Source organism: Halyomorpha halys, unplaced genomic scaffold, assembly GCF_000696795.3.
Source record: "Halyomorpha halys isolate HHAL.00 unplaced genomic scaffold, Hhal_1.1 Scaffold1047.1, whole genome shotgun sequence".
NCBI classification, from domain to species: Eukaryota; Metazoa; Arthropoda; class Insecta; order Hemiptera; family Pentatomidae; genus Halyomorpha; species Halyomorpha halys.
In genome coordinates, this window is record NW_027113517.1 from 571,712 (window position 1) to 583,920 (window position 12,209).

The following is a 12,209-nucleotide window of genomic DNA, read 5'->3' on the forward strand; positions in this document are numbered from 1 at the left end:
TAATGTTAAAATACAGCTCTAAGCCACCTTATTGGTAAGAACATGTTGCTGGGCGTAGTTTATGATCATACCACTTGACAGAATTAATAAATTCTGGTACTCATCGATGCAATATTTAGTGCTCCTTAATTTATTATACCATAAATTCCATAGTTTTATCTGGTACTGTTTAGAAGTTACCGGTTAGATGGAAACTCAAAAAAGGGCCATAGATTCCAAGTTTTCAGCCTACCCGAAGTTCTCCAGAAGCTGTATTTGTAAGTATTTTTGTTTTTATACATATTCTTACCCATATACACAAGACAAGAGTAAAAGCTACTACCCCACCTTTTTGCATCTTATAACCTGACTGGCCTACAAACAACGATGGAAATGTACATTACAATACACTTGAAAATACTTGGCGTTTATGTAATCTTACATACCTATGTAAATGTGATGTGTTAAATTTGATGCGTCTAAATTGTATAGATTGGCAAATAAGACCTCTCGACACGAGGAAGAAAAAAAACAAAAGATTTCTTTATCATTTCTGGAAAAAAAATAACGAAACAAGGAAACTAACATACTAAATTGTTTCATTCTTAGAAATGATTTTATAAAATACCTATAATAACTAGAAATATTATTACTTCAAGTTTTAATTATTGATGGCTTCTGTAATAAAATAAACGTTTATAGTAAAAATGTTAATATTCAACATGCCCCTTCCCTTTCCTCATTTAAATCCCTCCTTTTCTAATACCTTCTCGCATTGCAATCCTATACTCTCTTATCATTAATCATATCTTCTTATCATATTACCCGACATAAGAATTGAATTTATGTCTGAGGTGGATATTTTTTTAGGAATGCATTGATTATATTCTTTTCTGTTATTTGACTACAGTAAGAACTTTTATTTTTAATTTGAAATAAGAATCTATAATATTTTGTTAACAGTGTATAATAAATCAGAAGTCAATAATCTTTTTATTCTGATAGGTTATTTTCTTTTATTTGGCTTTTGTAATTCTTGTATTTTAATTTAGGATAAAAATTTATTTTTTTGATTTTACCTATTTTATATTTATTTATATATTAGACATTGTATATTGTTAAAAATAAATATTTTTTTTACGTATCAATTGATTATTTTATTTATATACTTTTAAATTGTGTTTCTTTTAATTTTAATTGAGAATAAGAATTTATTTTATTTTTTTCACGGATTTTATATTTATTTATATTATTGACCATATTTAAATTAAGTTACTTTTATTTTTAATATTTGGTTAGATTTGTTTTCTTTTATGAACTGTACATTTATATTATTTTGTAGGAACCCTTTCCTAGAATAAAATTAATTTTCTATCAAAATCACTATCAAACAATGGTACATTGATACAGATAATGAAGAAGCCGGTTGAGACAATTCACTACCAGAGACGTTACAAAGCCTTCTTCACCTTGAGCCATTTCTTCTTTTTTTTTTTGTTTTAGAGGTCAGGTAGAGGCTTCAGAAGCAATTTCCACCTTATTCGAGTCATAACTCAGGAACAAAACGATTTTATTTAAGACTAAATGTTTTTCCATTAAGACCAAATTATTATTCATGAATATAATGTCTTCGTAGTAAATAGAAAGAGTATTACAAGTAAAAAATAGATGTCGGCTTCATTGTTTTTTCTTTGGCCAACGGTATACAACCTTTGGTGTTATAAAACAATCTATAGGATAATTTGTAAGCAGAAGGAAATATGTATTTGCATAAGAGGTGATTCTTAAGTTTAAAAACAAAATCTTTGAATAAAAATAGCTGGTACATTTTAATATTTTTATGAGGATATTAACGTTTGTTTTTTTTCAACCATGTAATCCATTAATTTGATTAACCTAAGGATACAACATCTAATAATGCAGAAATGGATGACAAACCATTATTTTATCTATAAACGAAAAATACAAGGCTAACAAAAAATTATCTACCTTATCTTAATGGGAAGTTGCAACACTAGTGGTTGTAGCGGGAAAAAAAATGTTTTTAAGTCCTTTCATTTTTTATACCCATTCTTTCCTCAAATATAGTTCTAATCATGTATCAGGATCAAATTCCTTTTCGAAACAATCTTTTTAAAAATCGGTAAAAAAAAGTTGATTAATAACTATGGACAAAATTATGGATTTTTCTCTCTAAATGATGGTTGTTGTCTTTTTGTTTTTATAGTCCTGATGAGGACCTGAAAATCAGGTCGATACGTCGGCATAAATAAATATATTTTTGTTTATTTATGTTGTTTCTTTGCTGACCGCACCCCCCGATCATCTTCTAAAATGACTTTTATTTATTTATTGTTATTTAAATAACAATACTTCAAGTAAATTGTAAAAGGACTTAAATATTTTATGACTCAAAGTTTCTGATACTTTATACTTACTAGAATTCAGTGCATTCCATATTTATTGGTATCTGTGACAAAGTTTTAGATTGATACATTCCAAACTATTGCTTGTTCGATTGGCGTGACCCTGCTGTTTCAGTCAATCTAATTCTAATTGAAAGAAATTAAGCAGTCAGTGAACCATTTCTATTTTATTATAACTCCAATCATAAAATACTGCAGCAAAAGATTCTATTAAGCAAAATCTACATTGTAATTGGTTTTTATTTTTTTAGAATATTGTTTTATTACTACTAAATCACATGAGGTGTAGTCATTAAAAAATCAATAGGAGATTTTCTTTATCGATCTATATTTAACCATTTACTTGGAACAATTGGAATGGATACGACTATAAAGTAACTCAAGAACTATCTCAGCATTAGGGTTTTAATTAAACAGTCCTTGAACTCTGAAAAGACAATATCTGGTCAATATGACAATCAGAACCAGTGTTTTAAAAGTATTGAAACTGTATTCAAATTTGACTTTCAAATTAAATTTATAATTTACGCTGAGTCATTTAAAAATTCTCTTTATACTTCCTCGTCTACATGAGTGTTATGATTGATTATACATGTAGGTATGTATTTTTTACAAATAATTACACGTAACATAGACATTTCGTTAACTTAGTCCAGTAAAAAATAGCTTAAAATTTGGTGTACCAACAAAGTGTAATTAATTGTGTAAATTAGTTTCTGTCAAAGGATTATTAAGTAAACTGTATGAAAAACACAACTTACAACTACTTAAAAAGTATTTTTCATAATGGCCGATGTATATTTTTAGGTTTATTGCCAATAACTCCTAAATTATTACCAGTAGCTAATATATATTTAGAAACTACTTTATAGTGCCTAACAGAGTTGTTTATGTTCAATAATTTCCGAAATAAAAAACTTTTTTTTTTTCCGAAAAGCGAGAAAAATCATTTAGTGAATTTACTCAGCAAATATGGAAAAATACAGGATTCTTTGGTGTACATATGGCAGATTTTTCAAAATGGCCACCATATATTTTTATTTTTACAGCCAATAACTCATAAATTACTAAAAGTAGCTGAAACATCATTAAAAACTACAGCATATTATATTTAATGAGATTCGATTTGAGCTATAATAGAGTTCATTATGTTCAATAATTTCTGTGATACAGATTTTTCAAAACTAATATATTTTTTTCCAAAAACAAGAGAGACAATCAATTTGTAAATTAATATGGTATATCCCGTGGAAACTACTATTGTTAGGAAAACGATCATCATTAACTTTCATAAAGACTAAATTTTATTATAGGTACTTTTTAAGATATTGAACAGTGAATGAAACTTTTAATTTTTTTCTTTAAAAAATGGGTTTCTGATGTTGGGCACTCGAAATAGTTCAATATCAAATTTTCGAGAACATTTACTTTTACTGGATAAGGCTGAGTAAAGAAATAAATTATTTCCAAACAAAGAATGCAAGTTAGCTGTTATAAAATACTGAATTATAAAAAAAAAGAAAGTAAATTTTGAAGAAAAAATCCTAAGTGGAGACTTTTATTAGGTAAAATTTTTACTTTGGAAGAGTATATTTCCTGATTGTTGTCAAAAAATATTCCCAAAATGTTGTTTTGGGGATATAAGAAAATCAATAAAAAAAAAATTGAGATTCACTCGTTATAAATGCACTTCACTACACCTGACTCTCGACACAACAGTCCGGTAAAAATAAGTTTACCTATTTTATTAAAAAATATGTACCCAATTATTCCTTTAAATTTTACTGATTTCCATAGCTAAGCCACTCGGGAGGCTATAAACATAAAAATATACAGCGGCCATTTAATTTCCGCACCCCCACAGATAGCTACACTTTTTACCATGCTCTTCAGCAAACTGTTTTATATTAGGATTCATTTAATGAAATTAGTTCACAATTGCTTCTAGGTTAACTTGCAATTTTACATGACTAATGTGTCTGCTAGGAAATAACGCAGCTATAGAGATAATAGACGTGAGTTACACAGTTCAATTTTTTGTATGGCCCTGTTTAAAGTACAAAATAATATGATTGCTCTTGTAGTATGTACTTGGTAAAATTCAAGTGACTTTTACAATGCAGACTATTAATTTTTAACTCCTATTATACGTCTCCATCACGAAATAAATAGTATTAGAGCTTGTACTTTGTAGTTTATATACTTGTCTTTATGAACTAATACTATTAGCTTCCATTATCAAATAGGGAGAGAACATGACGCGACTAACGGCACAGTCGTAAATAATTACATAATTACAACTTTCCTAGGAGACAGTGTTTGAAGAAACTGACTGGAAGGAGCTATACGCTACTGAATGTTGCGTATGTGTCCTTTATAAAAAAAAAAAAAAGAAATAAAACAACGCAGACAATAAAACCTAATTATTTTGGAAACTTTATATCTTTAGTTTGTATTGATCAATATTTGATAATAACTAATCAGTGTTGCTAGAAATTTTATAAAATACTAGACAAAAAAATTATTTCATTCCATTCATCCATATGGTAACATTCACAACGAAACCTCTGTTTGAGTGGTTAAGGAACAAAGTTCATTAAGTTAATTAACTAAGGGTTCTGAAAATAAAAATAAAAAAAACAATACCTTTTTTGTAACTCAATTTTATTTTCAAAAAATAATAAAAAAATACAGATTCATCAAAATCTACTTTTAAAATTTCACAAAATACCGATTGTTTGAAAAAAAAAAAATCTTAATATTATCTTAAAATCCAACAACACGAAAAATCATATAGCTTGTTTTCTTAACCAATGAGTATACGATGTGCTTTGTTGATGTATTTCCATATATTAAATCATTTTCATGTCTTCTGTTAGGTTCTTTTTAAAAGGTTATATCAGTCTACCCAATAGAAACATCACTCCATCCGTAGGAATTGTTACAGAGGACAGATTTCGTCAGAAGCTTGTGAGCAGGACGTTATCTCTGAAGGCCTCTGTCTCAAAGGGACACCGTAATAGTGTTTTCATGAAAAAATCTTTTTGGTTTGATTACTTTTGGATTTGACATTTAATACTTTTTTGTAACATAATTTACTTTCAATTATGCGAAAGTAATCAATCTTCCTGAAGTAAATTTTTTTCTTCAGCTTGGCCTACTGTATACGTCCGCGTTTTTCCTATTTTTTTTCTCAAATTGTAGCCTTGCAGTAAGATTTAAATAATAGCTTTAGAACATGTTAAATTGCCTTAGTAATAATAAAAAAAAATTCTCATTTTCAAATAATAAACCATTCAAGTAATAAAAAATGCAAGTATTTGATAATAATTTTTTTCTAATATGTTCAACTTTAGATATGTATAATAAAAATGGTTTGGAAATGCGTTCTAGTCTATGTAAATTACAACTGAAAACCTTAATATTTCACAAAAGTATTTTTCAAGAGCCAACATAGCAGGATACGTGCTTTTTGGACACATCATTTTGAAAAATTCTATAGCAGAGGATCTTAAAAGTTATCAGTTGTAAAGATACCCAATACACAAATGGACAAATCCAAATATGTTTAAGCATGATATATAATGTAATAGGAACACGGAGAATAATATCAAAAATGGTATACAATACATACAACATATTTACTTATTGTATTATATATTATTAACGTATTATTTGTACAGTTGTTAATCACATTAAATAAATAATTAAAAAAAAATTATAATAAAGTGAAGTGGCTTTAGGATTAAAAACCACTTGCCATTATAAGTAATAGGAGGCTATTGGAGTAAAATAATGTTAAAACTTAAGGGAGGTTTAGGGACAAAACGAAATCCCACTAGGATAAGTCTTGGAAAAAGCGCAGTTTTCAACATAGGATTTTAGTAATTAAAAAAAATTATTATCATTGAATTAAAAATGGACCGGAGACGATTTACCTCATGGCAAATACTACGCCATTTCATGGTCATGGTCCGAAACGGATTTTGGAAATAGATAACTCAAATGAACGCTCCATAAAAACCTATAATATGAACATACAATGGACAGACAAATTTTGACACTTTGCAGACTGCATTTTAAAGACACTTTTATTTGGTACATTATCAAATAAACATATTTTTCTTTAAAGCCGCCAGCACACTAGGGCAAAAGTGATTTCCACAAAAAATATCCCATTGACAGCAAGTAACTAGTTGTGTGTGAACGTGGTGGCTGCGAGAATGCGAGAAAACATGGAGAAAGTTAATGAAGAGTAATAGAAAGTTTTTAATGCGACTGCGAATGACACTGTAAATTGGTAATCAAAATGATGTACTTTTCGTTAGTACTTTATGGTTGAAGTTCTTTTTTAAAAATATACATTTCAATCCGACAGTTGTTTCATATTTGGAAGATATTTTATAATAAAATTAAGTAGAACGAAAAAAATTATAACTAATTTTTCTCTGCTGAGTCCTAGTCTACAAGTGGCCATTACTTTGAAAGACACGTCCAAAAATATCGCAAGCCACGCAACTGAGTTACTAACCTTCGACATCCACTAAAGCCAATAGGACTTCTTTTTAGTGACTCTCTTTAATCTGCTACCTGACGCCGAAGTGGAAGAACTCTGGCAGACGGAGATAATTAGTGGCCGCCATGACAGGGTTACGTAACAGACCGAACTCAGTAGGCATAACTGAAATCGAACACCCCAATCAGGGACGCCCTTATTCATTCGTAAGCATATTTTCCCTCCAGATTTGGGATATTACAAAGTAATTATGATCCTCATCTGAAAACAATTTACTATCTTCATTACTATTATACCCTGAGCTATCCTAGAATTAATGTGAATTTTACTCCTTTCCAAATCTTTAATTTTGTTTGATAGATTTATCCAATTGTTAATTTTTATTACATTCCAGAAGAATCGAAATTTTGGATTAACCCTCTAATTAATAGCCAATAATTTAATTAATGGAAATAAAAGAGTTAAAACTGTTTGATTTTTCGTAATAGTAAAACTAAGGAAAATGATAAAACCTAAATTGATAGGGCATGGCGTTATGAATTGTGGTTAGAGGCGTTAATATATTCCAATAGACAACATAGTGCTTTATGAATGAAGAGAGAGGGAATGGTAGATAGAAATGTGAAGAAACGCAGAGGAGTGTTACGTCTTAGTTCGTATAAATTAGGAATAAGAACAGAAAGATCACCAACAATCTGTTAACATTATTGTCTTAACTTTTTATTTATACTAAAAAAAAATTCTATTTAGAATCAGTTTTTTTTATATATATAATTCAAATTCAATGATGAATTATAATAAATAATAAGATAAATAATTTTTACATAATAAATAATTTTTTCTAATCAAATCTTGCGACTGGCGCACCAAGGCATTGCCATGGTTGTCTTGGCATTATTGGACTTATTTATTTTTAAAAAATCCACTTTCGAAGAGACTCGCTATCGCTGAACGCTGACTCAGCCGTTGTTCCTTAAACAGTACTTCCTTACAAATTACTGAGCCCCTTACCCTGTTTATTTAATTTATTTTATTCCTTGCATTTTTAAAATACATAACCGTTTAAATGGAATCTTAGGAAGCTATAAGTTGGATGGAGGATGGGATAAGGTAATGACCTGAGTTTTTTTTTTTATTTTGAAAAAATATTGTTTAAAAACGTATACCAAGCGCTTAGCTCAGTATAGCTTCTTCACTGATTTTATTTTCTAGATAAGGCGCATAATTATCTATATTTCACGATTTAAGGGTACATTTTATATTTAGTAAATTTGGTTTAACGTTTGAGAATAAAATCTATGGAAGTATAAAAATATATTTGAGAAATCTATACTACGCACAAAATACTTTTGCGTATAGCATAGACATATACTATAATATACGTAAGTATAATACTCTTACGTTTCAATTCTGAGTGCATAATATTTTTTTTTTTGTTTCTTGCATGAATAGAAATAAACTTCGTTTTTTGTAAGGAGGAAGCACAAAACCTTTAGTTTCAAAATTTATATTAAAAATATTTGAGAAATAATCTATTATAGCATTATTAAATTTCTGTCAAAGGGTTCAAGCTTTGTATTCCTTTCTTCTTTTAAAGGAAAAGCAATCATTTCTTAACACCACTTTATTTAATCATTGCCGACGTTTATGGACATTTCATCCATCATCTGGTCCATTACTAAATCATTATATGTTTCCTATTTTAAATTTTATGGATTTTGTAAATTTCTATCTACTTGTACTGTTTGTGCAAATAGAAGTAATTACATTTTTTTTTTAAAGATGTGAAAACTAATAATGGTTTTTCCTTGAAAATATTATTTAAGAAGTAATTAATTATATATTCTCGTTGGAATTCGTTTTTTTAAATGTTTAGAAAGTAAATAATTGGCGTTGTAGGTTGTTAGGGGAAACTAACAGGACACAATTTAAAATTAGTGATAATGAATTATTATTACATATTTCTGGAATTCATAAATCTTTTGCGCAATTTTCATGAAGTCTTTTATACACAATTTCACATACTATACCCAGACTAGAATGTTTCCCCCATTGTTGTCCAAGTATTTATCACTTCAGCCTGACCCGATTCTTGTAGCTTTATCGATATTTACACAAACAGATTTTTTCCAGTTTAACTCTTCTCGATCGATTAATTACCGATGATTTCATTATTCTCAGATAGAGTGTACATAGAGATAATATAAAGCTAATAAGCTTCCGGGGAACGCTCCTTACGTAACGCAACCAAATACAGTCAATGCAAAGAGCAATTGAGTTAATAAGTACAATCATTACCAATCATTGATGACGACATTAATTGCTTGAACAATGCGGTCGGTATTATAAAGATATATTTGAAAAAAAAGTTGATTTGTACCAAACATAATACCTAAAACTAAACACCATGTTACATATTTTGAATACTTAGTACCAGAATAATAATTCTAATTATTACTTTTATGGGACGTAATTACACAACAAAACTAAAAAAAATCGTTTTTTAAGTTTGCACTTACCTTTCAATAATATTTGGATCAGTTGATCCAGATCCTATGGAAATACGTCCACTTTTGATCTATTAATTTTTCCAATTAATCGAACTTTATACGTATTATACGTTTCTTAATGACCCTATATCATAAGTATTCTATTTTCTCCCGTAACTCTTCTATTTCAAAACTTTCTGAACACTCCTTATACTCAAACCACTCAATTTGACAATACCTGTGTACCAAACACAGTACGAAACCATCAAGACTTGTCTTCGAAAGAATCTATATCCAATCAGATTATTCGACGGGTAATGTTAAGACCGTTAAAGAAAACCTTTCTTAACATATTTGCAAATATTTAATTTATTAAAGCACCTTTAATTTGTATTCAATATATATAACTTTTATAATTAGTTTTATAATATATACCATATTTTTCCTACTTGCGGAACTGGCTGCAGATGTTTCTGTAACTATCTTTTATTCTTTTTTTACCATCATTTCCCTCTGTTTCCTCATTCCTTCTTCCTCACCCACTTTATTAAGTTATGTACACCACATCTAATTACTGTTAATTGTATTACTGAATCTTACTCTTAGCTTATATAAATAGTTTATATCAATTTCTTTAATTCGTTAGTTCATTCTTCTTAGATACTTAATTAATCACATATAAGCTTTTCTTTCTAATATTTTTTACATTACTTTAATTTTAAATAATTTTCAATTTGTACCTATATTTACTAAATTTATTTTCATATCATTATCTTCTTTTTTTTTCTTATTTCACTCTTAATTTTAATATTACCATATTCCCCAACAGTTTCAATATTCTTATAATAGGACACTAAATTTACTCCAATATTACTCATATACCTACCTATATTATCTGTGGTCTTCTTATGAAATAAAATGATAAAATAATTTTATTGTGGGCCAAATATCCCCTAAGTATAAATACATTGTTCACAAATTAAGGTTAATTGTCTGGCAGACATTTAAAAAGTTTCAGTGTACACTTTGATATAATATAAAAACTTTAAGTTAAATTATAATTTCTAATAGTAATCAGTAGGGATAGTATTTTTATGTCCTAAAAAATCCAAAATATGTGCTAATAAATTGTCAAATAATAAAAAAATATGTAAATAATATGTATTTATAAATTTTGAATTATTTAACAATATAAATTACTAATTAATTAGTAGTTTTATAACTTAAAAAAAGTTACATAAATATGTATTTATTATATGAATAATATTTTAAAGAAATTATGTTAAAATATGTACATAAAAATGTACTTAGAGAAAACATAGCTATTCAATAACACGACAGTAATTAGTAATTATAATTAAACTAATTGATTAATAATTACTCAGAATGTATTATGAACAAATTATAAATGGAAATAAAGACTAATCCTTATTAAAAAGAAATCAATTATTCAGCAGGGTCGGTTACAAAATTATTGTAAATTAAATGCATTTTTAAATTTTCAAATAAAAATCTTCGTCGGTTTGACCGCAGAATGGACTTGTACCGGCTAAAAGATCTTTCAACATCTACTGATGTTATAGGGGCATACTTAAATGAAGCTATTTCCATTGCATCTAGTTCGGTATTCTGCATCACCTGGGCGGCTGTCATCATTTGTTCCAAGGAGAATGGCTCCAACGGACTGAATGATTTTATATCCTGGATTTTTTTTTTAACTCGTCCTGCACTTTTTTCTTTATGACTTCTCCATTTTCACCACCTATATTTTCCAGTCTTTCTATTGGTTAGTTCAGTCTTTAAATTTTGCGTCAGTGGAAGGTCCTTTTCTTCTAATTTTGTAATTGTATTGGATAAAAATACCACTTTTACAGTTATGTAAGCCAAATCAGTCTTTATTGAGTTAATTGTTAATAAGTTGTTCGCTTTCTCTACTGCAGTGGAGTCAACATTAAGTTTTGATATTATGTTTTTAATTATTTCAAAATTTAAACAATAATATTGGGCAGCATCAAGCAGAGTGCCTCATCGTGTTATCATGGGTTCCGGTGGTAAAGGTAAGTCAGAGGTGTGTTTCTTTAAAAATAGTAATACGACTGGGACCCTCTAAACAATTTTTTTTTACTGTGGACACAAGCTTGTCTACATTTGGAAATTGAGCACGCACTGTTTCAGCAACGCGATGAAATGCGTGTGCCAGGTAGGTTAAATGAACTATCTAGGATAAAAAACTTAAGGCATTACCAGCTTTATTAATGTAAGGTGCCGCGTCTGACAAAAAACAACAAAACTTTACCATGAGTGATGCCTTTAGGCCAAAGAACAGTCATAGATTGGTTGACAAATCTTGCAATCGTTTCATGTTTATATTTTTCGATGATTTCACAATTCAGCAAATAGGATTTTGAAGGTGCCTCAACACTTAGTCAGCCAACGATTACGTATGCGATATAACGCCCTTCGATATCCGTAGTCTCGTCCACAGAAATCCAAATCGGTGCATCCGAAATTCCTTTCCTAATTTCCGTTAAAGTCTCCTCGTATATAATTTTCAAATAATTTTTTCTTAATTATTAAGAAAGATTTTTAAGTTCGGATTGCTAATTTTGTAGATAGGAATGTCTGCCCTGACAAATACTGGGCACAAATCTAAATACATAGTATTGGTACCTGTGGAATCGGAGGAGGAAGGAACTGATGGAATGAAAGTCTGGCTTCTCGAAATAATTTTCTCACGATTCTTCTAGTGCTTAGTAGTTTTTATATGCTGTAAGACCTGAAAGCGTTGCTATATTGTCA

At 28.7% G+C, this 12,209-nt stretch overlaps 1 pseudogene; it reads right to left on the bottom strand.

Moving 5' to 3' along the window:
• Window positions 1-10,874: 10,874 nt before the first annotated feature.
• LOC136796654 (uncharacterized) lies at window positions 10,875-12,069 on the bottom strand (annotated as a pseudogene).
• Window positions 12,070-12,209: the final 140 nt, after the last annotated feature.